We start from the raw sequence: 25,813 nt of genomic DNA, 5'->3' as shown, positions 1-25,813 counted from the left end.
CAATAGGTTTTACAGGCTGGCCAGAGGGTACCCAAATTATTCCAAAACTTCTGTGGTGGTTGTAAACATGTTTGATACTGCAGAGAAGTGTTTGGGTTTGCCTCTCAAAAAAACATGGAAAATATTGGGGCAAGAATGTGCATTAAAAAAAACCTGCAAGGTAATCAGTTTTAATAAATAGCCCAAATAATCTTGGAACGCAATTTGACAGGAAAAAACACATTTCCGAGGTGTGCATATCATCATTCCTCACTACCACCTGGCACTTTCTTTTCCATGCTCCTCTGTAGGATATTGTCCTTTTTGTATCGTCAGCCGCCACTTTCTGCTCCAGTTCTGAAGGTTATGACTCTGAAAGTGTACTGGGTCCTGCTAACCAGGCCCCGTGCCAGTGTTCTCTTCCTAAAACTGATACATGTGAATTAGTATCCCCAATTGGCAGGGACTTTAACCCATTTTTAAGTTCCAGATAATTGGTACCAGTGGAGGAACTTTTATTTTGTAATGAGGTGGGGGAAACCTATGTGAGCTTTCTTCAGCACACTGCCACACCTTAAATAGTTGGACGCCTCTAAGTACCTGCGTGGCGGACCACAACCCGGGCTCTCCAGCTAGTATTGCTCCAAGACATTAGTCAACAAATCCAGAGAATGCTTACAAAGCCTGAGAAATGTCAGAGTATTGCATAGTGTAGAGTGCTAATGCATGCTGGATGATTTTACAAGTTGTTTGTCATCATTAGCTGTAAGTGACATGTGCTTTTATTGTTAACAACCTGATTGTTACTCGGTAAAACAAAAAAAAAGATTTTTTTTTCTGTGGAATACTATATAAAAATGGTTTTCTTCTTCTCTGAAATGCAATGAAACTATGTGGCAGTCTCCGTTGTGGATACTTGTTTTTTTATAACTGAACAAAATAAGAAATTGTAAAAAAGAGAAATATATGACTCTGATTACTATAGCTATATAGGTTACTACATTAAAACAAAAGGGATGTTCTTGACCGCAACAGCCAGCATAATGTAGACCAATGGTCAAACCTACGCCCAGAGTACTTTTAATCCTTTCAGCTTACGTCTGCAATTTACGTTCTACACAAATATGGTGACAGGGAAGAAACTCATTCCTATGTCATATCATGCCAGGATAATATTTAGAAACTTAAGTCGCTGAACATGTGGGTATTTTAACTTTACTGAACTGCCTGTTTGTTATGAAGTCATCAGCATTAATGGACAAAAATCTGTGAATCTAGTAGCATACTCATGTTCCGAATTGGAAGGAAATGGTAGTTTCCATCCCATTCAGTGGTATGTGGATTTTCTCCTGGCACATTTCAGAAAGTAAAGTCTAACAGACTATGTCTATAGAAAACATGCTGGAATATCTTGGGCTGTATACATATATGGATGTGCAATCAGTTATTTTCACACAGTTCCCTGTTCTCCAAAGTAAAACTCGGAACAGCATGGTCATTCCTGTGCACACAATAAAACCACACAACTGGATGCGTCATTGTAAATCATAATCCTAAAGTAGTGGGTGCAACATTTCAAAAGTCCGCCTCTGGATCCCTGATAAGTTTTTTCAAAACTTTGCAAGCTAAACAGAGTTCATGCAGGTATGAAAGATTTAAAAACAATACGGGAAAGAAAAAAAATCAAACCCAGCAAAAGTATTTTTTGAGGGAAACAACTCACACAAAAATTAACATGCAGTAAGTAGGAGAATATTACTGTAGAAAAAATATTTTGCACACATCTTGAGGGAATTTTCACTCGCAAGCAATGGAACAAAAGTTTTGAAGTTCTAAAATCAGTAATCTTAAAAAAAAAATTCAAAGGTGAAATGTATCATTTTGCACACCTTTGTAGTGTTGGACCGGAACTTTGAGCAGTCTGGCACTGCTGGGTGGGCGAACTTGAAAGGGCTAGTGTGTAGGTCAGTTTATAAATCCTGTTGGTCATAACCGGACTAAAAAACACACAAGCCCATTCAAGCTAACTCATTTGGCAGGTCCAAACTGCCCAAAATTCCAGCCCAACACTGCACCCCTGTTATTGACCACTGGTAATCTGTACACTCTGGCCGTGATTCCAGTTGGGTGGGGCAATTCCAATTCCTGTACAAACTACGTCACAGTTAATGCAGTGAACACCACAACCATGCAATTTGAAAACAAGTGGTTACAAAAACACTATTTATGCATGCAATTACTTATTTTCCAGAGGAAAACTCCGAGTTGTAGGTATTTACCATACCCAGTGAGCACCACACACGGTTGATAGTATTTACCAGCTATGGAAAACAAGGACTGGATAAGTTTGCATAGGTTTTTGAAATTTCGACATAAACTGATAGTTCCCGCTTACCAATGGCTAGGACCAATGCAACGGACTCCATTGGGCCAGATGAATCTTCAGATTTGCAGTAAAACCTACTTTGCATGTGATTTTCTAGGGATCTCTCAAATGCGATCCTGATCATTCTGCATCTGGAATGTTCGAGGGGTTACGCTAATGCACTTCCCCTCTTTTTCAAATATACCAGCAAAGTAAACATTTGGCGTAGCAAGGCAACGAAATCCAAGACGCCACTTTAACAGCATGCGTACAGAATCCACCACAAACGTTAATTTTTTCTGTTTTGAAAATAAAGCACTTTTTATAGGAAATAAGGCGAGGTCTTCTGGTAAAAGAGTGCCCGAATTCCCAGCGGTTCGATAATGGACTGGGAAAGGCATGTTTATGGCAAGGGGTCTTAGCTCGAGCTAGTCAGCTAATCAGTGTCACATGGAGCTTGGAGCACGTGCCCTGGGAAACGCTTTCCCGCGAGACACTCATCGTGAAACAAGTGCTGATCGGAAGGCGGTAATGGACGACCTCTACGTTTGTAAACTGTTACACATGTTTCTGTTTCGCCCCTTTTACTATAATGTATGGTTTGAACTCGAGCGCCTCCAGTTTCGTCGAAGGAAGCCTGGATAGCGGGTCCGTATCTGCTCTTAATGGGCCATTAGCACGCGACCTTTGAGACACTCGTCGAAATCCTAAAACCCTACAAGCACAGAAATTCGTTCCAGAGACGTCTTCGCATGACAGTAACCCTCAGGGAGACATGATTTACCTTACCTGCTCAAAGTCTAGCTCCTTTGCTCTGCACGCTGAAGTATAACATCTTGCGTAGTAGGCATCTGCAAAATATCAAAATACAGGTTTCTTGAATTCAGAGTGGAATTTACAAGGTAGACAGGAGACATATGTTTGCAATCACGAAAAAATGTATGAACCCAGAGAAGCGTTAGCAGTGGACTCAAAGTGACATTATTTACATCAAACAACCTTATGACAGCAATATTTGCATCACACTCACCAGAAAAAACAATGAATTTAAAGTACTGTGTGTTGAAAGGAAACAGTTAATTCCTAGGATTTGAAGACTGTGCTTAGAGCTAAAAAGAGGAAAGACACATCATTAGGGAACAATGGAGGATGAGTAAAGGCAAGAGGAACCAAGTGGGGTGAGGCTGAGCCTGGACTCATGTTGTACCCTCTTTATGTGTGAGGCAGGAGGATGCACTGTGGCACCCTCATTGTAGCTGTCCCACGTGTGAAAGAAGGTGTATGGTTTGTGCCTTTACTGTTTTGCGTGTGCAAGGGATGCTGACTGCATTTGATTTGTATGCAGTGAAACTATCCTGACTTCCACTCAGGCTGTTTCTTTTGTGTTTGAGTGACATTTGCACTTTCGCTGCCCATGCTGGGTCTGATCTTTCACTGTGTGAGTGAGGCATGGCTTGCAGTTGGCAGCGGTGCCCCAATGTTCTATGTTTAAGGGGTGTCTGTACTGATGCCCCCACAGCGGCACTTGGCCTGTGTGGAAGAGCGTTGCACTGCAGGGTACAACTACCACCTGGTGAATTCACTTGTCTGCATGCGTGTCTGTACAGCCATGTGCATATGCTTGGCCTGAATGTCTGCTTGCATCTGCATGTATGTGCCAGTGTGTACGGCAAACTGGCATAATCCCAGCAGATGTAAAGAAGACAAAACGCAGACCGAAGGCTATTCCAAAAGTGAGCACTGACCAGGCGAGGTTGAGAGAAGGATGCCCGAAATTGATTAATTCCCATACTTGAGTTCAATCATCAAAACCATTAAGCCAGGCCAACTCTATAAGAAGATCCAGTCGCATAAGACTTATATAACCCTGATATAAAGTAATGTGGAAATCTCACTACTGCAATGTTGTTCGGCCAGGGAGGCCTACTTCAGCACAGGCTGCCCTCTCGAAGAGTATACTGTGGGCATGTTAAATAGGACACTCAATATTGCTCTGCATATAAAAGTGCACAGCATTTTCAGCATATTATAGTTAAATGCTCCGTTCACCTGTGCAATGATGTGAATGTTATGCAAAAAAGTGGTAAACTCATAGGGGCAGATTTACAAGCCCCTTATGCCACTTTTGCGCCATTTTTAACATAGGAAAAGTGGCGCAAGGGGCTTGTAAATCTGGCCCATAATATTTGCTAAACTCAGTCACAATGACACAGGGGATTGTAAGAGCATTGTGAGCACTCATGTAAAAAGAGTGAGCTAGGCCGATCAGTAAGAAAAGCTTTTTGGGGGTTAAATGAAACTGGTGAAGCTTGTACATGAATGGCTCTGCCCTCTAATATTGCCCTGGTTTTAACTCAATTTATTTATTTATTTAGATGTGGCAAATGGTGTTAATCCATTTAAGTATTCGCCGCAACAACGTAATGTCTTTTTTACGTACAAGTTTAAATGAATTGAAACTGTCATAGAGATTCAGTTAACTTTGCGTATATCTTTCTTTACATTTCCTATTGCCCTTGTGACAGGAACTAACCTGAAAGTTTGCTTATGAACATAGATTTCCAGCATCTAAGCTGACCAGCCTATCAGTCTTTCTTGTCTGGTATTAGGTTGGAGGGAAGACATCCTCTGATGCCGTCGGTAGTGGGAAAGAACGTTCATTTTGCCGAATGCCACAGGGATGCATTTTTCCCATCGCAGCCCTATGCATGCCCAGATGTCCTAAATGTATTTCATGATAGCTTCCCTCCAGCTTGTTGACAGCAGATATCAGTCCTAACTCTCCCTTGGGATACTACTGGGCTTTAACCAAAGTCTGGCTGGGTGGAGGCCTGACGTAGGTACCCACACTAGTACTGGGCCATATCCAGTGCTTTAAATGGGCCGGTACTGTCCGGTAAGGAGTACCAGCACTTTTTTATTTTGAGAGGGAGAGGACTGGCACTTCTCAAGAGTGACGTAATACTTTTCATGGAAGAGTACCAGCACTTCTCAGAAACAGGCAGGTTTTCTGGTCCAGAGTACCTGCACTTCTATTTTTCCATTTAAAGCACTGGCCATATCTACTTTCCTCCAGTAATATGTCCACAAACCTCTGAGGAGGAACACGAGTTCCTTCAGTAGCAGTTGGCGGCACTGTGTCCCTCCAACATCTAATGAACGGGGTTGGGTGGGGTTGCTTCTTTTTTCATTGTATGAGAGGCGCTGTAGGAAAAGCATCACACAAAACTAGTGCGACCCCCCAGTTGCTTCACAGTTGGTTGCCATTTACACTATGGACTGTGGATTGGTACTCTACGGTGGTTGAAAATCATCCTTTGGTTCACTGAGTCTGGCCTGCATCCATTCCCAATTCAGAAATTGTACTGACTTGTAGTATATTAAAAAGAGGAAGGTGTAGGAGGGACTCGGAAAGCCAGACAATAGAGTGCTCCTATTCAATACCCTACAGTGGTTTAATTATGTGCAAGACATAAGCATCGTTTCACTGTCGCATGCACAAAACTTAAAAGGGTATGGAAATATGAAAGGCCGGCATGCCCTGGGAATGCACTGGGACATATTCTAAAGAGTGTCAGTGTGTCTTGCTTGAAGATCAAAACAAGCTCCCAATGCCTACAACGGTGATGAAGAAAGTGCATGTTTATTACCTAAGGAGGGAACTCAAGGGCACCTTGGAAAGGACACCTAGCTTAGGTTCCATGTGCAGAGTGCACTACAATCATTGTATGTTTTCCCATGCATTTCTTCCGGCCTGACTTTATGTATCACTGGTGGGATGAGGTAGAGGGCTATGTCACTGGCGTATTTATTATCTTGACAGGGGGTGTACAGAATATCGTCTGTAATAGCACCTGTGTCTTGTTCAAAGTCCATTTTGCACAGGTTTGCTAACTGGCCACAGTTTAATGGGAGAAAGCACCAAATGTCTCCAGCTCAAGACCCAAAACAAGCATTGGGAAAGCCCATAAATTGGGCCTCGGAAAGCCTACCATTTTTTTATTTCATGATTTTCTTGTGCAATCATATGCAATACAAATCAAAAGCTTAAAAGTAAAGATGGTGTAGTAAAAAGGTGGCAGGTATATGCATGTAAAGAAACAAAAGATAAAGGACACCCATTTCAGATGCAGTACACGTGTAATCAAGCAAATGCTGTTACTCATAGTGCAAGATAGCCACTGAAAAAGTGAATTAACCCATTGCCCCTTGGTGTGTACTGTGGTGGGTGGAAACAAAATGTGAATGATACTGGAACAGACCAATTGGAGAAGACTGACTGAATGCCCTTATTTGTATGTATATGTATGTATGAACTTTTTATTTTTTATTATACCACTTTCAATATATCCTCTATCTACACTCTCTGACTACTATGAGCCCCAAAATAACCTCTTTCTAGACTCTTCCCTCCTCTACCCTTCCTTGATCCTCTCAAACCTCTTTTCAAATACAGATCTCCTAAACAAGCATTTCTAAGCCCTACCCTCTGACTCTTCTGCCCCCCTCTACTCATCCCAAACCTACTCCTGCTGCTATGATCTCCAAATAAACACTTTCTAGACACTTTCCTCTTCTATTTCTCCACTATACTTTTCACACCAACTAAAAGACTCACATGTCCACCACTCAAATTCATTTCCTATTTTTCTATACTAATTCACCACTAATCTTTTTTGGGTTCCAGAGTAGCGTGCGGCTCGCTAAAAAGCACTTTGATGCCTTATTTGGGGAAGTAAGCGCCATTTAAATGCAATTACAATTACAATTTTTTATATTCTGGAAAACAGGAGCCTGGTTAGATGGCTGAAGCACTATTAAAATGTACAAGTCTATAAACTAAAAATACACATTAACCAACATTGAATTTAGACACATACCAACATCAATTCTTTTGTTTTTTCCCATTATAAAATTAACCCCTTCCATGCTCATGACGAGCTCAGCTCGTCATGCAGTACAGTGTTCCTGAGCTTGTCATGAACAATGGGAATGAAGGGAATGCAGCACCTTGGGAAAATACCTCTAGCATTGATGGTGTTAAACAGTGAATCTGACTGAAAGACGCCATGTTAAAATTCACTGTATCTATAGGCTTGATGTACAAAGTGTTTTAAGGGTTGCAAACTCTCAGATTCGGTAAATCTGAGGGTTTGTGACTGCTAAAACACTTTTTGTAATTTATTACACGCAATTAATGATTTGGAAAAGGCTTTCCAAATCATTAAATGGGTTAAGAAAATATTAAGGAATCACTATTTAGAAGGGACATTTTAATGGCGTCCCTTCTAAATTCTGACTTCTAAGCGTACGTATTAATGTTTAGTGACCGAAATTCAGTTGCAAAACATTAACATTTTACCAGCAATTAAAATTTAATGGTGAGCCTTTCACAGGGAAAATGTTGATAAAAACGCTTTTTAGGATCAGGCATTTTCCATAGGACCATGGCCGACTCCTAAAATAAATTAGTTTAACAATTATTTTTTAAAACACTTCCTGTTTTCCTTTCAGAGAAAATGAGCTGCATTTATGGGGAGAAAAAAAAAGAAAAGATGGCTTTATTTAAAAGCAATCACAGATATGGTGATCTCCAGACCCCAGTTAGCCACCATAACTGTGACTCTAGCCAATTGTAGTGGTTCGCAATTTTTGGCCTGCCTTATGTATATTAATGCGGTAGGTCGAATTGTGACCCACTACGATTTAGAATTTTGTGAACCGACCTTTTAGTACATAGGTTGGTTAGTGAAACTCCTTTTCCTGTACAAATAGTCGGTGCGCAATATGCCACCACTTCTGTGAACGGAAAATATATGCATCAGGCCACTATATATCTGTCCCTCTGGCTTTACTTCTTAATGAACTGGGACACTGCACTGCTCCCAAATTAAGTGAATTAGTAATGCAAAGCAATGTGTAAATTTTTTAAATGAGATTATATTGCAACATGCCAGGTTTAAGAGCAAACATGCTGAATGCGTGCATCTATAAACTAGGCACTTTCAGAAAGCTATACACGCCTAATTGTGCTGCCGCAATTCAGTTGTGGCTTGGATGTCTTTTCCATGTTATGCAAGAACTTTCATTATGGAAAATTCCGTTCCTCGGTTTTGTTAGGTATATTCCCTAGCTACATTTTATGGCAGCACAGAACAGATCATTTTGCTGCCTCAAGTACAAAAAGTATGAAATATGATTCAATATTCAAGGAATTGGAAACTAAAATGTATTTAATTCAATTTGCAGGAGTCAAGCAAAGCACAAGATTTTTACTACTCACTGAGGTGTGCCTAGAAAAGGATACCATACTTGAGGCTAGTTCCTATGGGCAGCTGGGGAAAATAAGCAGCCAGCCTCTTGTCAATCGTGAATAGGGATCCCTTATATACAGTACATGTGACAGGTCGCTTCAGTTTAATCCTAGTCGCATTCTTCAAATAGTTAAAATAAGTCTGAGATCTGGCCACGTATTTACAACATTAGAACACTCAAATGGGATTAAATATGCCATCATATTTATATGGAGTACTCCATCAAGTCTAATAAAAGAACGAATCCAAGCTAAAATAGCCTGCAATACTTGAATTGTAAAAAAAAAAAAAGTACAGGGGCCCAAGCATTTCCCAGGCGCCCACCTCAGGGGCTGCAGAATGCAGGGCTGGGAATACAAAGGTTGCATAACGTCAATTCCTCAGGCCTCTTCCTTCAGTGCTTAATTTGTAAACCAATAAGTGTTGGGGCTCTCGTCGGGGGGCCATTGCAGCCTGCAGTACACATTGCTCCTGCCAGCTGGCAATGACAGTAAAAACACAGCTAATAACCATCACACACAGCTGTTGTTGTGCTAATACCTACATTAGCCAGACAGTATCACCATGTGGCAAACTGACATAAGCCCCGGTGCTGACAATTAGGTGCCGGTGCTAAGCACCGGAAACCTCCGGCTCAAATTAAGCACTGAAGGTAAGTGTTCTCTGAACATGAGCTAGCAGTCCCTTTTTTTTCAGAAATCTACATTTTTCGGTGTGTTCCAGTCTGCACATGTGAATGGTCTTGAAAAAACAGTCCCACAAAAATTGTACTTTTACTATGCCAAATATTGTTTTAATTTATTATTGAGCATATTGCACCAAACAAAGGCATTTGGGCCGAAGCCGTGTTGATATCTAAATTATATTGTACAAAGACACATATCTAGTAAGGGAATCAATCAGAACTTGTTTATCATTACAAATACAAAAAGAGAACTGTTTTAAGTCAGAATCAAGAGCACGCTCCAACTGTCAATTAAATTTTCTTGAGACAAATGTAAATTTAATTTGGGCAAAAAGAAGAACTTCTGGGGCAAAAAAATTCGAAACCCCCAAATAAGAGCTGTCACCTCCCCGAGTTGAAAGACACCTTCAACACAAATTCACAGCAAATGACTCCGTCCTCACTTTATGGAAGGTCCTTGTGCATGTTTAGAGCTTCACATCTGCCTATTGATTATGTCTCCAGGTGGGTATCAGCTGAGAGAGGAGATCTCCTCTAGTCCACACCAATGGCCCGAATGCATAAAAAAAAGCATGACCAATGTGATCCTGAGTGCAATGATTCAGGGCCAGCAAGTGTGGTGGAAGAATCAAAACATTTTATATTATTTTGTTGGTCTATCGTCTTCAGGTAACTGCCATTAAAATAATGCACAGCTTAAATGAAAAATAAATGCAAGTTACACTAATCAGTGGCAGGTGTACTATTTTACGTTATGAAACCTCTATTGATTAATGTGATCACTGCTCATGTTTGTGTATGTAACAAAGATCTGTGAATATGTAAGCCATTATTTTAATCTTGCATTACACACAGGAGAAGATAGGCTGCCACAAGATGCACAAACAAGATTTAGGTATAAGATTTAAAAAAAGTGCTCCCAAAATATAGAATTTAGTAATAAAATGAACCAAGTGCAATTTATTTCTTAGAAATGTCTATTAAAAGCATGCATTCCAGAGGTCAGCTGGTAACACCCTTGCAATACCACTTAAAAAGAATACATATTAGTCCTCAATAAGTTTCAAGTAAACGCCATCAATGAAAACTAATTCTGCCTTCCAAGCAGCCTTTACAGTTGCAGATTACCCAATTGCACACATCTACATTTCTGTCAGGGAGCAGGCACTCTACCAGGTCTGAAGGCCTGTTTCTTGCTTAGCTGCCAAATCCCATGCCTGGACTACTTAGCACTGGTGAATCCCTCTCATACACTTCAACCGAGGTGTCTCAACTTTAGGAATTAATCATCCCGGGACGTCCCAAATTTATGAATTAACCGCCCAGGACAGTAGTCTTTTAAGGTCAAGTAGGGGAACTGTTTATGTCTAATTAAAAAGTATGGGCACAAACCATGCCAACTTCACCCTCTTGACACTACAAGCGTATATTATTTTAACAGTCCTAACAAGAGAAATCCACTTTACAGTGCAATATTTGGATGTCCCCTCATTCCAAAATGCGGCAGAGGCTTTCATTCCGTTTTTTCCAAACGAGTGAACTGCACCATTTCATAGTATATACTGAGGCGGTTGTAAGTGAAATCAACGAGATGTATTTATTTTCAAAAATCATCCCTGGTACATTCATTCATCAGAAGAGAGGTCGGACACGAGTAAATGATAGTTTGAAATCTTTATTAGACATGAATCAGGATCCCATGCGATTGTCTAGGTCTGAAAAAGCGCTTCCTAAATGCACAAATTGGCTGCTGTCCTCATGAAGGACCAGCCACAGTGTTGCGAGAGCGCTGTGTTATTTTGAAATTGTGTAGGGTGCATTATAATCCCAAGTTGTCAGCACCCACACATTTAGAAGACCTTTGCTAATGTAGTTTAAAAATGTAATGGTAGGCCAGGGATCAGTGCAATATGGGTGGTGTGCTTATTAATCATAGAATAATGTAGTGCCTTAATTAGAAAATGTGATGTTGCGTAACGTAGAAAATCTTATGTGAAATGTTGTGTTAACAATGATGTGCTTTAATGAAATTATATATGTGTTTATTAACGAGTGGATTAACAGAGTTTAATGTGAAAGATATTCCTTTTAGAATTTATTTGTAAGTGATGAAATGTAATGTAATGTTGTGTTACAAATCTGTTTAAAGGTGCAAAGGCCTGGGACATGCTGAAGCCAGTAGAGGCCTAACTGTATTTTTCCCTTGGTTAGCCTTAGTCGGAAAGAAATGATTTCTCTCACCTGGGAAAGGCTGTCCTCAGCAAATATTAAAATTGTAATTCCGAATGTTGCAAGGATGGTCTCACGTATTTTAGCTTGCAGGTGCAAGGCCACAAGGCTCGTTAGGTACAAAAGTCCATTGTTTAGAAGTTAGGATAGTAGGCGCGAATGCAGAGATGCTTCCAAAGAATTTGGGAGTGCAACATTCAGCCGAGAAGGTGCCTGGGACCCAAGGACACTCCAACGGACGCTCTATGGAGAGACGCCATAGTGGCAAAGTCCGTGGAGCTACACCTGCCAGAGAGGCGTATCTGAAGGCGTGCCAACTGTTTTTGGGGTTTTGTATTAGGGACAGCACCCGAGGGTGGAGAGGCAGTCGGGAGCAGAGGCCACAGGGTAGACAGCAGTTTAGGAGTTAGGCTTGGGAAAGGCAAGATGTAGATTGTGGTGAACTTGAAGCAGAGTAGGGTGTAGCAAGGAGCATCTTAGAACGAGCTCAGAAATTGAAGCGACTTATTAGGAAGTGAATGTACTTCTTAGGTAGTCTGCACAGCTGACACCTTTATTCTTGCTGGGTAAACCGTAAATTAGGGATGTCACCTTAGAGTTAGTGTAGGGACAGTCTAACCAGATTCTTTTCCTTTTTGTAAATGCAGTCCCGACTTTCGACATTGTCAGTAATGGTATGCTTAATGCTTCTGGAATTAACCTTGGTCTTTATTCTGAGTCGTTTGAGACTCTTGCGTAGAATGACCTTTGTATTAGTGCCAGTCTATTTCCTGAATCTCTTGCTGAGATGTTTGTATATTCAATTAATATTGGCTTTGTAATAAATCTTCAAAACTTCAGTTCATAGTCAGTGGTCCTTTGAGTCTTATTGAATTGGATTGAAAATATGTTCGAGCTATGAATTAGAAAATCTTCCTTTTACGCCTCTATGACAGGGAAAAGGTTCAGTCGACCAGACCTGGGATTCTAGAGATTTGTAGGAAAATCTAGATGATAATCCCAGTTTCCCCAGTGTTGCTCTTTCAGAGAAAGTTCAACTTTCCAGGGGAAAGTCCAACATTTCACCCAGGTTGAGCTATCCTTGAGCAAAAACATGACAAGTGGGTGCATGTAACTGCAATTCAGCAAGTTCTTTGCTTCCAATTGTGAGGGGCTGACTGCTTTTGGAAGTCAAAACGGAAGGATCACCACTCCTATCCCTTGAAAGAATCATTGGTACTTCAATCAATCAATCATTGTAACACGCGACTTCTCACCCACGAGGGACTCGAGGACCTGTGGGGTGGGGGTGGGGGATGGCTGCAGATCAGTCGCAATGCACTGTGGTTCAGTTGAAGAGCCAGGACTTGAGGTCCTTCCTGAATTGGGGCAGTGGTACTTGTGTAACTATCTCACTAGCATACCAGAGGACTCAACTGTCAAGAAATGCATCCCCTGATTTACACTGAAGAAAAACATGTGTCTATGTTTGGTGTCCACTGCAATTAGATAATCATAAAGTCATGTGAACTGTCACCCATAACGCACTAGACGCACGGGACCCTGCCTCGCTCAATTTTCCTGTGCATGGGTCAAGTAATGATTCCTGCGTGCATTTCCTGTACTTCTCAGGATCAACAATTCCATCTCAGTCAAGACTCACACTAATCTTTGGTGGTCCTCGGCATAAGGGCTTTGCCACTTTCTATCTCCAATGGGATATATACTCCTACCTTCACATTCTATAAATCGTTGCTCCTGCGTCTTTAACCCTTTCTGTGCTTGCATCGGCCAACGGCCCCCGCGAGCACTACCTCCCTGGTGCTACGCATGACCGTTGGCCGACGCAGCCCCGTCTACCCTTTAGAACACCCACACCGCGGTGGAATGTTCACCGCCGTAAATGGGTTAAACTTCTGTTTGTATTCGACAATGCCTTGATGTTTGAGCTGTGTGTTCATACTAAATTTAGAACACAGCTGCCATTTTTAGGGAAAGAGTGACCATGCAATAAATCAGGAAACCAGAATCCTTGCTTGTGTAAGCATATTTCTCCTTTGAAACAGTTGCGTGGTTAGAGTAATTCACAGAATCAATCCGGGCAGCACTGTCACAGAAAATTGAGTCACAAAAAAGAAACCAGCCGGCTAGCAAGCAAGAGAGACTTTGAAAAAACTCCCCACTAAGTTTTATGCACTTGCACTATACTACCAGTTTGGATAAACTGTTTTTAATGTTTTATTTGTCTTATAGTTTGCAGCAATTTGTGCGGGACTTTAACACTTTTCCTCTTATAGATTATTGTAAAGATAGCCTATTGTAACGATTTTAAGTAATTGAACAATAAAGCTTAATACATCCTTTGAAATATAGAGCCACAGCTACACCAGGACCAGCACAAGAGACCTAAAATACAAAATGGTTTGGCATTGGCATTGTCACCTTGCTGCTCAATGAATCTTGTTCGCCTTTTCAGCCTGATTGTGAAATATGAGAAACTCTACAGCACTTCAGGAACGTAATTCCAAGAGATGCCACACTTTCTGATCCTCTCTACTCCTATCTTGGTTAACTCATAACTCTGTAACACTTATAAGAACCGTCACACAGAAGAAGATACCAGAGTCAAGTTAAATAGTTCCATTTCCATTCTTCCTCATGTTGCTAAAGATGTTCTCTCTTATTTGCTTGTGGCAAGGCTAACTACCATGTTATTCTTTCTGAATAAGACACTCTTGCACCGATTGAAAAGAAGGGATGCTTATACAATAAGAAAGACTACTGAGCTAAAGTAAGTAGTTGATCAATTGGCAAATACAGTACAAAGGAGGCGCAATCAATGGAGTTTTGAATGATGCACAAGCCTAGATCAACAAGCGACAATTGCTACATGTTGGCCCAGGGGAATGGGGGGAGGGAGTTATGGAGTTTAGCTCAAGATGACTTCTTGGGCTAGGTCCTCCATGAGTCCCCTTGCACCAATAAACTCAAGTAAAACTCCATTGCATGAGAATAGCTTTGGCCTTCATGACTTACCTCTGCCACTTACTGACTGTATGGTAAATGTTCAACTGAAAATGAAACCTGCCTTGTAAGCTTACTCGAAGAACCGGAAGCCTTAGCCCAGTCATTCTGCCTTTTCTCTGATTGTTGACCCTACTTGTATATTAATTGTACTAAAAATGAATCATGCTAGGCACTACACTAATGTGAACATCAACCGGTAGCCCATGATTTCAGATGGTGACTCGAAAAGAGGACTATGTAGTATGCCTGGTTTACAGAAAGGCTCACATTAGTCTGCACCATCGAAATGGGTTGTAAGAAATGAAACACCTTCCACCGTGATGTTAGTAGTCAGTTGCAAATGCAAACATTGATGCATACTCTCTGTACCATCATACATCTAGCCATAACAGCATCAATTGCAAAAAGACGCAACTCATCCCAAACAACTTGGTTCAATTCCTATAGGTTCATATAAAAAAATTAATATTTGTCGGAAGATACACACAAGATTTTAGATTAGCTGATTACAGTATATTGGTACACACATCGCCATGTCCAATGAGAACCAAATGTTATCTAGCGATATGGGAATGTTTTCAAGGCCTCATTTACGAGGCCCCTTGCAGCACTTTTGAGCCGCCAGAGCATCACTTTTTTGACACTCCGGTGGTGCAATGTGCTGCAGCATATTTAAAAGCCCAAGCACAGTCACTTTGTGTGGCTTTTCATGGCCTTATAAATATGTGCCCCTTTCATGCAGAACACTGCATAAAAGGGGCGTTCCATGGGTGGTGCTGTGAGTGTTCCCATGCAACACCCATGGAATCTGAAGCATTCCCAGATTTACGAGGAATTGTAAAACTGGGAAATCATCAGATTCTAAGGCCTTCCCAAAGGTAGTGTTAGGGAGGCGCAACGAGGAGAAATATCCCTATTTCTCCTCATTTTTTCCTCTTTCTATGTGTGCTGCATACTACAGCATACATAGTAAAAGGAAAACACCTCTTGGGATTGTTTTTGTGCTGGAAGGTGTCGCTTCCTGCACAGGAACAATCACCCCTACAACGCAGACATCCTTACACCATGGCTGAAAGGGGCCTGCGTTGGTGCATGGCAGGCCATTGTGCACAAGTGTTGGGGGAAAGGTAAGGAATGTGCTGTATCTCATAGATACAGCACATTCCTGCCCGTTTCTTTTGATGCAGGGCAGCGCCGCAAGATTCCTTGCGGCACTGCCCTTCGTCAAAACAGCGTAAAAGAGACCCTCAGTTCGGAAACAGTGCCTTGAATCCCCCTTTTTTTTTTTTTTTTACAATGATTGAATCTAAATTTATATTTATTTCTGACCACATGAAATAGGTGCCTTGGTTTACCACCCTCAAATCTGATCCCTAAAATTGGGAAATTGAGTGTCAGAAACATATAGACCCGATTAAGAGTCTGGAGGTCCACGGACCACTAGACTCATGGGGCGCGGGGAAGTGGCAGTCTCCCAACTGCACTATTACTAGTCGGGCAGCGGGACCACCACAGCCCTGCCTCAGCCGCCAGGGAACCACCATTCCCTGGTGGTGTTGCAGTTGTCAGGAGGCAGTAATAGGCTTGGTGGGACTGCTGCAGTCCCGCCAAGCATATTAACGATGTTCCTTCACCTTAAACACTGTGGCGGAGAGGAAACAAAGGGGCCTACTCTGCATAGGGATGCACACAGGGGGGACAACATGTGCCCTTCTGTCTGCATCCCCCCCAGTTCCTGCACGGCATAGACTTTTTAGTCCATGTCGTGTAGGAACTGTTTTTGCTGTACCTATTGCTGTGCCCATTTTTAGAGGCACCACCGTGGGAATGCCAAAAACCAGCCGTCCAGACAGGAGGAAACTCTTAATCTGGCAGGCAGTCATGCCATGGCTTTGGAGGTGTGGTGGAAGGGCAGACCCGGTGCCACACTGCCAAAGTCGTAATCGGGCCCCTACTGTTTCATAATTTTCTTTCTATCATGAGAATTGTATGTTTTTTTTTTTGTGGAGTTTATATAGCGCAAACTCGACCCAAAGATATCAGGTATCAGAGTCCTTTACACAAGCACCAGTTTTGTTACAGATAGGCACAATTATTTTTGTTAAGCACAGGGAGATTAACTGATTTGCCCAGAATCACAGGATGCTAAGTGTCCCTACTGAGACTCGAACCCAGGTCCCCAGCTTCAAGGTCGACCGCTCTAGCCATAAGGATACATCTTCTCCCCGTTGTGTGGCTGAGGTTCTCATGCAGCAGGTTTTAGTAGCATTGTTGAACTAGTCAGCAGGGTCAAAACAAACATAAGCATGGTATCTTTGAGTCACCAGTATTGTATTCGACCTACCCTAGATGGGAAGTTCCATATTTGAAAGCTGGCACAGACACAGCCACATATCTTTTCAAAACAAGTAATACTTCGCAAGAGAGATCGTTAGTGATATCATATGGCAATTCTTGTTATATAAAACTCAACAGGTAGTAGTTACATTTCCAGGGCCTTGGTCACCTGCTAAAAAAGATGAAGAAAAGTATTGGTTAAACAATGGCCAAGTCTTTACTATTGACTGCTGGCCCAATTTAAGAAAAGACACCTCGTATCCACTGGTACTGGGGTGACTGATCCATATAAAGCTTCACTAAATAGGGGCTAGAACTGGAAAGCTTCCTTTTCTACTAAATGTCTATCACAGTAGAGTGGCATTTGTTGGGTTGAAAACCATAAAGGCTCTGGGTAACAGTCAGTGTTACAATGCCCTTCAAAGAGAGCAGAAAACAACAACTGTGCAGTGGCTCCTTACAGCAGTAGACTGATGCTATTGCTATGAGGTGTCACTTTGTGAGAGTTCCTGCTGGGACACGGAAATAACGTCTCTTCCTTTTCTATTAACTCCAGTAATAATCTTTCTTATTTAACTCTCAAAAGAAAATCCAATTTCCTCACCTTTTCCTGGCAAGTAATCTGAATTTCATTCTTAAGAAACTGCAGGCACGATCTCTATGCCTGAGTGAAATTCAAGGGAGCATAGGGTAGAACAGCTGCAGACTAAATGGCTCAGAGCAGTGGCGGTGCGTCCATTGGGGGCGTTGGGGCGTTGCGCCACTAGTCATGGACGTCCGTCACGTCACACATTCAATTAGGATTCAAAATAAATTATTATTCTGAGCGCACTCATCCACTGCTCTACCGGGACAAGCCCGACAGAATCGGACATCGCGGAAGGGTGTGGGGGCAGGGCTGCGGCAGTGAGTGACAGTGCAGCCAGCACTGCAGAAATAGCGCAGCAGGCAGCAGCAGTGTGTGCCCATGTCAAATTTAGGACTAGTAATTTTTACTACTGGCCCGCGCATGCGCACACGCAGTAGACCTTTCCTCCTCCTCCTCCCCAATAGCACCCAAACAGGCAGGGACCCGGGCCCCCGGGTCTCATTATGGGCAGTAGTAACCCCTTCTCTTAGCCAATCCTGGCACAGTGACGCTGTTAATGCTGCGCCAGGATTGGCTGAGTAGACACCGCGCAGACTGCAGCAGGATGGTGCCGCACGTGGGTGGTGGCTGTGCTCAGTGCCGCACTGTATGGCCAATCACATGTGGATTATGTCAAGCCATGCAGAGGTCATTGGCCATTTCCCTAGCTGTCGGCATGTCACCGCACCTGGCGCGCCAGAGCTACAACAACGACGAGTCAGAGTCACAAGGAGAGTGTACCGTGTGTATAGTAGACCTCGTGACTCGTGCCCAGGCCTGCTCCAGTCAGTGTCTTCTTGTCTACACAGTCAGTCATAACGTAATTCTATTTCAGGACAGGAGGCTCCGATTATGCTTAGTCTCATTTCTTTACTGACACATAGCAGCCAATCACATTACAGTAAAGAAAAAACAGAGAAATACGTCATGTATGAACCTAGGGCAACCATAGAGTACACCCATAGTATATAAACAGTCTCAGAGGTAACCACTTCCTCTTTCTTTGCTGCTCCGCAGCCAGTTAAGTGCATATTTGTTATTCTCTTACTGTTTAACTGGTATTATTGGTTCATTAACTACCGCTTTGTGCGCGCTGTTTAATATTGCTTTGGCGCTTATTTTCGCGCTCTTACTGCCGTCTTGGTCGTCGTTCCATCACTCGGCCGGCGCGTCGGTGGGAGCGTGTGTCACCTCCCGGGGTCGGGCACTTGCTGCCGTTTGTCCCGTATTTTGGTGGAGGGAGTTGGGGACTGTCCTGCCTCGCGCGCGTTCAGCGCGAGCCGGCTCCTTGGCTGTCGGGCGAGCCGTGTGTCTGCGCATGCGCGACCTTTGTCCCTAAGGGCTTTTCCTCGCGCAGCTGTGTTTTCTGTCAACACAGCGCCGGCTCTTGAACGCGTCTGTTGACGTTTGCGCCCACTGCCTGTCAGCTTGTCCCTTTCGACGCCGGAGCTTGGAAAAAGGTCCCGGTTGTGAATTGCATAGGCTTTGCCTAGAGTGGTGATTTTTTTGGTCGGCAAGCCTCCCTCCACGCTCTAACTCTGGTGTTCTAAGCAGTTTTTTCCTGCTTTTCTTGCTGACTGTGAGGTTTTTCACTCCCTCGGACTGTGTCACTGACATACCGGATTTCTTGTCACCTAGTGGGCTGATTTACTACACTCCCAGTGTACCATGAGTGGCTCCTATCATTTTGAGGAGGAAGGTGACTTTGAGGAGGAGGGGTCTGACTTTTTTGAGCAGGACCTGGTGGAGGCACTCGACAAAGGGGTGCAACTCTCTATGAATAGGGCAATGGCTCGCGCCATTACACCCCTGAAGCGCCATTTGACGCAATATGCGCAACAGCAAGGTTGGCTTCCCTCAAGAAAGTCCTCATCTCCAGGTAACCCCCATTCTTCAGACTTTCGGAAGTTGGCTCGATCATTGTCCTCTAAATCCAAGGCTGTCCCTGTACTGGTGGAGAGCGACGACCATGATGCTTCCTCCTCCTCGTCGGAGGTTTTGCCTCCTCCTCCCAAAAAACGAAAATGCAAAGAACATTTTGTGGACGCCTCCTCTCGGCCTCCTGTGTTAACTTTTGAGCCCGAGGATATTGTGCACCCGAATTCTTCCGCCTGGCTTCCTTCCCCGGCTGTGGCTGAGTATGTTCAGCAGTATATCAGGCACCCTTTTGATAAAGATGTACGGGCGCGTCTTCGCTCGGAGTGTCCGCGGCCAGATTTGGCGGACAACCTGGCGGACACGCCGGAGGTCGACCCTACCATTCTTACGTACATGACCAAGTTTTCCAAGGACCCCAAAAAAGGTCTAGACCGTTCCTGGCGCGCTTGTCAGGATAAGGTTTTGGACCTCTTAGGTCCTATCACTAAAATGTTAGATCTAGGCTTCCGGGCCAAAGAAGCCTCCTCCACTGTCGACCCTGACGAGCTCATTCAGTGGGCTCAGCGTGCCGTCTGTTTTTTAGGGAACGCCAACTGTGCCCTGTCAAGTGAACGCCGGCGTTCTATTCTTTTAAAACTGGACCCGAAATTGTCTGAACTTTCTTCATCTGAGGCAGGTGCTGCTGCTCAGGGTCTTCTTTTTGGTCAATCCTTTTTGAAAGAGCTCACCCATTTTGTCAGCACTTTTAGTAGTATTGACAAGGCGCAGGCCACTTTAAAACGGGCCATGCGTCCGGTTTTTAACAAGGCCGGACGAAACTGGGGACGTTCGTCCGGCCGTGGTCAATACCACTCCACTCAACGTGGGAACCAGTCCCAAAAGGGAGGCCATCAGGATTCCGGTTATGCCCAGCGGTCTCACTTCTACCCTTCCAAAAAAGGACGTGGGCAGTTCAAGAAAGGAGGTTCAGGTGGCTACTCCGGCGGACGTCAAGATTCCGCCGCTTCAGGTGAGGCTTCTTCCTGCATGCAGTGTTGTTCTGGGGGGCAGGATCCGCCATTTTCTAGCCAATTGGCGCGCAATCTCAGGCGATGCTTGGGTGCTGGAAACAGTTCAGGGATTCAAAATCGAATTCTATCATCCCATTCACCAATCTCGTCCTCCCTTCCCTCTTCACTTCTCAAAGGAAAGTCAGGAGTTCATCACAGAGGAACTCAAGTCTCTGGTGTTGAAGGGGGCCATCGTGCCGACTGTCCGTCATCCGCAGGGCTTTGCCAGCTTGATCTTTCTGGTGGACAAGAAGGGAGGAGGTTCTCGGTTGGTCCTCAATCTGAAGGACTTCAATGCGGTGGTAGTTTACAGACACTTCAAGATGGAGGGTATCCATCTGTTGAGAGACCTCTTGAGGGAACGGGATTGGATGGTTCGTTTGGACCTCAAAGATGCTTATCTTTCGGTCCCGATCTTCCATCCACATCGCCGTTTTCTGCAGTTTCAGTGGCAGGGGACTTGGTATCAATACCAAGTCCTTCCCTTCGGCCTTTCGTCGGCACCGTGGTGCTTCACGAAGCTGTTACGTCCTGTAGTGGAATCGCTCCGCAGTCGTGGGGTTCGTTTGATCATTTATTTGGACGACATCCTCCTTCTGGCGGATTGTCCGATCCGACTAATGACTCATCTGGACTGGACCATAGACCTTCTCCAGTCCCTCGGGTTTCTGGTGAATGTTCCCAAATCTGTGCTTCATCCTTCTCAGGTCATCGATTTCTTGGGGTTCAGAGTCAACTCCATCACTTGTCAGCTGCTGCTGCCCCAGCAGAAGATTCGCTATATCAAGAGAGAATTGAATTCCATTATCTCGAGTCCGACTGTGTCATTGAGGTTGTTAGCACGAGTAGTCGGGCTTCTGGCGTCTTCTCTGCAAGCAATATTTCCAGCGCCGCTGCATTATCGGGCCCTTCAGCGCCTGAAGATCCAGCATCTGCAGCGGGGCCTCCGGTATTCCGATTTGATACCTCTCTCGGAGGAGGCCAAGCTGGAGATGCAATGGTGGTTGGATCACATGGAGGCCTGGAACGGCAGAGCCCTCTTCGGCTCCTCCCCGGAGATTGTGATCGAATCGGATGCCAGTCGTTGGGGCTGGGGAGCCCGTTGCGGTCCGGTCTCGACGGGGGGACGGTGGTCTCCGCGGGAACTTTCGCTCCACATCAACTGTTTGGAGTTGCTGGCGGGGTCGTTTGCGATCAAATGCCTGTCGCCTCTTCAATCCCACTGTTGCATCCTTCTCCGGATGGACAATGTCTCCGCAGTGCGTTACATCAACAAGCTGGGGGGTACTCGGTCGCGATTGTTGGCGGAGATTGCCAAGGAGTTCTGGCATTATTGCCTCCAACACAAGATCACTGTTATTGCAGAGTACCTTCCCGGGTCTCGCAATATAGTGGCGGACTGGAACTCCAGACATCTGAGGGACTTCAGCGACTGGAGACTCCACCCCAGGGTGTTTCGCCAACTGCTTCGCAACTGGGGTCCGTGTCTGATCGACCTCTTTGCGTCCCGGCTCAACGCCCAACTTCCCCAGTTCTTCAGCTGGCGACCGGATCCGGAGGCTCTTGCCACCGATGCTTTCCTTCAGACGTGGCCGACATCCCTTTGTTATGCGTTTCCCCCATTTATGATGCTCCCGAGGGTTCTGGCCTACGTGACGCGCTTTCAGGCGGAATTGATTCTGATTGCCCCTCTCTGGAGGGCTCAGCCGTGGTTCCCTGTTCTTCTAGAGATGGCATGCGACCTGCCCTTTCTTCTTCCTCAGAGAGCGAATCTCCTTCTAGATCCATCGCAGAATCCGCATCCCCTGGTTCAGTCAGGCTCCCTCCTTCTCCTGGCGTGGCGAATTTCGGGGAACGTTGGACGGTGCCAGGCCTTTCTGAGGACGCTGCCAGATTCCTCAGCAATGCCTGGGCCCCCAACACTCACAAGCGCTACAGAAGTTCCTGGAAGCGTTGGAGCGATTGGTGTGCTCAACGGCAAGTTGATCCCACATCGGCTGATATCTCTTTGATATGCAATTTTTTGTCCTCTCTGTCCTCCTCTTCGGGTTTGGCTTATTACACAGTCAACAATTTCCGTTCCGCCATCTCGGCGGGTCATCTTCCTGTCGATGGCAAGCCAGTTGGGGAACATCCTCTCGTAGCCCAACTTCTGAAAGGTATTCGTATGGCTACTCCTCCTAAACCCAAATATGTTTCCCTTTGGGATGTTTCTGTGGTACTACGTTTTCTAGAAGCTTGGCCGATTAATTCCTTATTATCTCGTAAGCAACTTTCAGCCAAGCTTACTATGTTGCTGTGTTTGCTTTCCTGCAAACGCATTTCTGACGTCCGCGCTATAGATCTAGCGGGTCGTAGCTTCACGCCTGAGGGTGTTTCCTTTCGCCTTTCCCGGCGCACAAAAACTAACACGGAGGTCATTTCGTATCCTTCTTTTCCGGCTCGACCCAACCTTTGTGTGGTTCAGTGCCTTAAGGAGTATGAGGTGAGTACTTCTCTTCATCGATCTGATATGCAGGGTCAATTGTTGATTGCTTTGCAAAAACCCTTTCGTCCCGTTGCTCCAGCCACCTTGGCCCGTTGGGTAAGATGGCTTATGGAGGAAGCGGGCATTGATGTTTCTGTTTTTGGTGCTCACTCGGCTCGGGGAGCCATGGCCTCTAAGGCTTTTTCATTGGGGGTCTCTTTATGTGACATTATGAAAGCGGCTGATTGGTCCTCAGATTCAGTGTTTAAGACATTCTATTTCAAGCCTGTTCCTACTGTTGCTTCTGTTGTGGTGGATGAGCTTTAAACAAGCATAATCGGAGCCTCCTGTCCTGAAATAGAATTCAAAATTTGCTAACATTCGTGCCAAGAATTTTCAATTCTATTAAGGACAAGGAGGCGAGGATTATCCCACCCGTTGTATATGCATTATATTGTTACTATGCAATGTTTCATAGATCTTTCCTGATGAAATGTAATGAATGCTTTGATTTTTGTTCTGCCCACCCTTTATTTGCTCATGATTACACAGGATGTGTATTACGGCTTTGTGTCTCTTTTCAGGTTCTGATCCCAAGTGAAGTTGCTCCGGCTCCGCCTTTGTGGAAGTTCTGCTGCGAGTTTCTACTTCTCGTTGGACTGCTTCTGTTCTTGTGGCTTCTGGAAGTTCCTCCTCCTCCTCGTTCGGATTTTGGCCCTTTCGGATGATGTTCTCCGTGGTTTTCTGATGTTCAATTGGTTCTTCCTACTGGATTTGGACAAAGAAAGAGGAAGTGGTTACCTCTGAGACTGTTTATATACTATGGGTGTACTCTATGGTTGCCCTAGGTTCATACATGACGTATTTCTCTGTTTTTTCTTTACTGTAATGTGATTGGCTGCTATGTGTCAGTAAAGAAATGAGACTAAGCATAATCCTCGCCTCCTTGTCCTTAATAGAATTGAAAATTCTTGGCACGAATGTTAGCAAATTTTGAAGTGTTTTTAACACAGTCAGTGACTGTGTACAGTGCGTGTGCGGTGTGTGTGCAATGATGACTCCGCGATGGCGTATAAGCTGCTCTGTGCCTCAGTCAGTTAGCTAGGCCTCGGAGAGAGGCAGCATTGAAAGGCGATGGGGAGGCACTCGGTGAAGGGGTGCTTTTTCTCCCCAGTGAAAAGTGCCGCCTTGGATACGTTTATTTTTTAATTTCGGAGTCCATTCCGACTAATAAATTATGCAGGCGCACACGCAGATTCTTACATGCATACGCAAAACGCAGACATATATCTTCTCCTACACAGTCTGAAATTCATTCTCCCAATGAAACACACTGTCATTTTCATTCATTCTCTCACTCATACCCAAACACACTGTCACACAAATGCATTCTCTGTCCGCGATTTCTGTCAGACTCATATACCAGCATGCACACACTTTTAGACATTCATGCAAATCCATGCATCTGCTCACACATGCTGCCTCTCTTATACCAAAACTTATGCAAACACGAGCACACACCATTTTAAAGACTGCTTCAGTGGCACACTCACTCCTACACTTTCACACACAAACAGTGTACACCATACTCACCCACACATTTCCTCTTGTGCACATGCTCATATTCTCACACTAACACTGAACCTTACAAACATCGAATTATTTTACACATATACACTTTTACACAGTCTCAATGTCAGTAGCCGATTGTATCAGTTTAAGTATTGGCGAGGATGTGGCGTTAGAGCCAGAGCTGCCGACTTTACAACTGAGTCTCGGCGTCGGCTCAACATCCCGTGTTTCTGGACAAATCATTAGTCTCCCAGTGCCTACAAAGTGACCCTGTGTAAAGTAACTGGTGCTCATGTAAAGCGCTCCTATACCTTCACGTCGAGTTAGCTCTATATAAAAACTGAAAGCATGTATACATTTATGAATCGGCGAGTGAGCAGCAACATGTCTCTATATTTTGAATATATGTTGTTGTTGTTCTAAACATAGGCGAGATTAAATGGTCTACTGGTAATTAAATTAGCTACTGAGCCATAATTTAGACTAACAATACGTGGATCAGAAGTAATATGTGTTCTTCTTTTCACATCATCCGGTTTTCTGGTTCTTGATGCTTATCAACGAAGCACATTTTGCGCAGCTGGGCTGTTTTTGAGCATATTTAGGACTCCTCCGAGAGTTCCGCAGACTTGAGAAATGCATTTCTGGCTGGGTAGGCTCGGCAGTGGATCCTGTAAAGAGCATTGCTGGTGTGTTGTCTTAATCGCCGGCATTCCGGGAGTGGAATTCTGTCTTTTTGCAGTTGCAAACAGTGTTCTGTTTGTAGCACATTATGCCCCCCAATAGGCTGTTGGGGGGCATTATGTGCTACAAGGTCATCTGAAAACAAATGCTCTGAAGAATTACCCCAGAGAAGGCATATGTTTTGCATCCCATCATTCAGGGCTTTAAGTGGGCCGGGTCTCAAGGGGTCTGAGCACCGGCAGTTTTTTTCAGGGGGCCTCGAAACGGGTCTCTATCGGGCTCTGTTTTGAGCCCTGACACAGGCGCTCCGTTTTTTTCCAGATTGCAGTGACCACAGTTTGCTGTCAGTGCAGTCCGGAAAAAAGTGCCAGGGCGCAAACAACCTGAGAGAGACCCGTTTTGAGACAGTAGGCACCAGGCCCGGACTGGCCGTTGAGGGCACCGGGCAATCCCCCGGTGGGCCGCATGGTTGGGGGCCGGTTTTGGGCCCCTGGGGCCGTTTTTGTTACAGGGCCGTTATGCTGCAAAAACGGCCCTGTAACAAAAACGGCCGAAAACCGGCCCTGTCACAGAGCGCGGTCGCACGTCTCCCCCTCCCCTCTCCTCACGGAGGGGGTGAG

At 44.4% G+C, this 25,813-nt stretch overlaps 1 protein-coding gene across 1 annotated transcript in view; it reads right to left on the bottom strand.

Moving 5' to 3' along the window:
* The window catches only part of SEMA5A (semaphorin 5A), a 1,998,383-nt gene that overhangs the window by 1,817,261 nt on the left and 155,309 nt on the right, over positions 1 to 25,813 (bottom strand). The window contains exon 2 of the mRNA XM_086965275.1: positions 3,134 to 3,195. The gene's annotated coding sequence lies outside the window, so the exon portion shown is untranslated. The remainder of the gene's footprint in view (positions 1 to 3,133; positions 3,196 to 25,813) is intronic.

This window comes from Lissotriton vulgaris, chromosome 4_1 (assembly GCF_964263255.1).
Source record: "Lissotriton vulgaris chromosome 4_1, aLisVul1.2, whole genome shotgun sequence".
Lineage (NCBI taxonomy): Eukaryota > Metazoa > Chordata > Amphibia > Caudata > Salamandridae > Lissotriton > Lissotriton vulgaris.
This window is presented reverse-complemented; position numbering and strand designations above follow the sequence as displayed.